Source organism: Trachymyrmex septentrionalis, unplaced genomic scaffold, assembly GCF_001594115.1.
Source record: "Trachymyrmex septentrionalis isolate Tsep2-gDNA-1 unplaced genomic scaffold, Tsep1.0 scaffold6, whole genome shotgun sequence".
Classification (NCBI taxonomy): domain Eukaryota; kingdom Metazoa; phylum Arthropoda; class Insecta; order Hymenoptera; family Formicidae; genus Trachymyrmex; species Trachymyrmex septentrionalis.
Genome location: NW_017305778.1, coordinates 240977 through 244460, shown reverse-complemented (window position 1 = coordinate 244460; position 3484 = coordinate 240977).

Genomic DNA, 3484 nt, shown 5'->3' with positions numbered 1-3484 from the left:
AAACAATATCAAGCTTTATTACCCCATACAACCCCATGAAAAAAATAAAAGTACACATATATATATATAAGTAAGTATATATATTTTGATACCGATAATATCAATATTTATTATAACTTATTATAACTTTACTTCAGTTACTTTATTTTTTTTTACTTTTTATTATTTATTAGTAATTATGCAATATAGAGGAAGCCACTCGGATCGCCTTGACCGTGTATATATTGTCAAGATCATGATCCTGAGTTATCTTCAAAAAGCCGGCGCTCATTATTCGTTAAAAAATTATTTTTATTTAACAAAAAAATTGTTTTAATAACATCTTACTTCTGCAACATACAATATTAAAAACTATTTTATACCTTCTCCCCGCCTGCTTAAGGACGCACGACTTTCCACATGAAAAGAAATTCACTCCACTTCCCCCTGTCTAGGGACGTATAACTTTTCACGCAAAGCGAGATCCCACTCTGACTAATGTAAATGATAATGTAAAAGACTAAAAGAATTTACAAATTATTTTACAAATTATTTTACAAATTATTTTACAAATTATTTTACAATTAATTTACAAATTATGTAACACACACATTTTAATAAAAAATAAAACTGTCTTATATTTATTTATGAAATAGAATTATTCTTATAAAAACTATGAGTTTCTTTACTTGTCTTTTTATAATCAGTTGATTACTGAAAAAAAACAGCGATTTTTTATGAAGCACCACTTCTGAACATTTACATTTTGTACGCAAAACAATTGGTAAATAAATAAGTTGATAAAACGGGATATATACATATGTATAAAAATAATCATTTAAAAGCAGATCAAATATAATAAATGTAAATATATATGAATGTTCTCTATCATGTCGGGATACGTTATGTTCAATTTAATACATTATGATGATAAATTCACGGAGTGATATCGCGCATGAATGTTATAGATATTATTTCTGTTAAGAGTCATTAGCCCTCTTGACCTGTCAGATTTAAACTTAAGAACTCACAAAGCGACCCTGCCAATCGTCGTTAAGCGACTCCTTGTCAAAGTATTTCCACGCAAAGGAAACGTGACAATGAAGTGATCTTTGAACGAGAGGAGCGATTCACCTCAAGCCATTGAATCGCTTCTGTGAATACCGAGGATATCACGTACACTTCATAACATATGAAACGGATGTTACAATCGCCTTTTCAGTCTTCTCTATCATATTATGCAAATATTCGTTCTCTTCAAAATTATAATCGTTCCTGTTTGTTTACCGTCTATAGACGGTAAACCAATTATTCTCTTAAGTCCAATTATAAGTCCAATTATTCTCTTCTTCCAAAGAGCAACATTATCCTATTTGTCGAAATCAAATTTTTTTTAAAAATAGAAAACAAAAATTATATATAAAAAAATATTTATAACATTTTTTTTATCGAAATTAAGTTAAAAAAAACTCATCTTATCATCCTCCGTTTTTATCTTAATTAGATATTTGAGAACTTAACGGTACAACGTACAACACTTAAAATTGATAAAACAAAAAAAAATATACAAGGTTACTCATTAGCTTTGCGCATGCTGTTTTGCACTTTGCCTCTTTATAAAATAACACAGAAATGTTTTTAAATTAATTATTTTTTCGCATGCTCCAGATACCGCCGCAAAACAATCAACTTTCATCCATTTGCATATCGAGTAGTAGTTCTCCAATTATCTCACCGCTGATTATTGTTCCATCGTTACTCATTATATGAAGGCGCGGATCCGCAGCTAACAGCGATTTTAAATTAGTGTTGTCTGCATAATAACAAAGTTCTCCGCGTTGCTATTGACGGCCATTCGCATCGAATCTACCTTTGACAACATCGCGTTAAATATCGCAGATTGTGTGTTATACGCGTCAAAAATTAAATCCTCCAGAAAGTTTTTCGGCAAAAAGTTTGCCCAATCTAACGTGACGTCACCCATGTTACATTCGTGCGAGTATAACACGTAATAAAATTCGAGGTAACTCAAAGAAGGAACTTGTTATACATTTATTGAAATGCATTTTTTGCGAGATAATTATATTATTATTGTATGTTAGAAAGTAATAACAGAGAGAGATATAAAGATATCCATCGTATTTATGGAAATTTGATTTATTTTCTTTATAACGTAATAAATGTACGCAAATATATGGTTTTTAATAAAAGAGTATTTAATTATACGTGCATTAATCTTCAAATTAAAACTGTTTGTTTATATTAACATATATTTAATCCATATTTTCCTGGCAATCTCTCTCTAGCGCATAATGTAAATATATGGGCGTAATTCCAAAAATATGGAGAGAGTTATGAATTTACATTTAAAACGCAGTCAATATTTTATCGACACAATTTGTCACGTTGCCACATTATCGGCTGAATAGATAGAACTTTTTCCCCAATAAGACGACGTACATAAAATATTATTACGTATGTTATTTAAATAATGACGTTATGTGCGTCAGTTTGAAAAATTATATATTTCGATAACGGCCGATAATAAGATAACACAAAACAAGCGCAGCGATTCTACAAATGAGCGCCGCATACACGAACTGCTGATTACACACGCCATGTCCGGCATAAATTACAGAATAATTCAATACCATGGATCGGAGTATTAATTTGCAAGCCATGAAGTCCAATGGATCAGCGGAACGAGAACAGCAGGTAAAAAAAGAACTGTGCTTGAACGCCGAAACACTGCAGCGATGACTACCACAATTATTAATGATATCGAAGAACAATAGGAAACGGTAAAGCGCTTAACGCAGTATTTTTTTGCGATTGCTTCCTTTTGCTTTATTTGTACAAAGACTGTTATCGCATGATTTATTAAACTAAAGGCACGAGTACGCGGAGTCGAAGTGCAGGCGTATTTTACGCTACGATGTTCCTTCACGAAGTGGCGTTCTCGAAAAAGATCATGACACGTCGCACTCGATAAATGAATAATCTCGACGCCTCAAAAAGCACTCATCGCACTTTGCGATGCTTTAAATACGTACGAAAAAAGAAATACATTCAGCGTTTCCAGGTCAACGAGATAGGTCATCTTCTACGAGAAGCACAAAACGAGCGTACCGATGAACTGCGAATTGCAAGCCTCAGCTCAAAGAAAACGCTGACATTAATCTGCTGCGGAGCGTACGTCAATTTTTTTACGGTAAACATTTATCTTACTAGCTCTCATTTTCAAATGAGTGCAATCAAGCGATATGAATATTCTTCGCTTCGTCATTAGTTAAACATGCGTTACAAATATGTGTAATTATAAGTTTAAAAATCAATTCTAGTGACACATAACGCTATTGCATCCTTTGCACAATAATGAGAACAAGAAAAAAAATTGAAAATTATACTATGTTACAAGAATTTTGTTTCTCAATATCTAATTCTTATTAATGTATTTTTAGCTACTAAAAAAAATATAAGATTAAAAAAGTTGTATTTCACACAC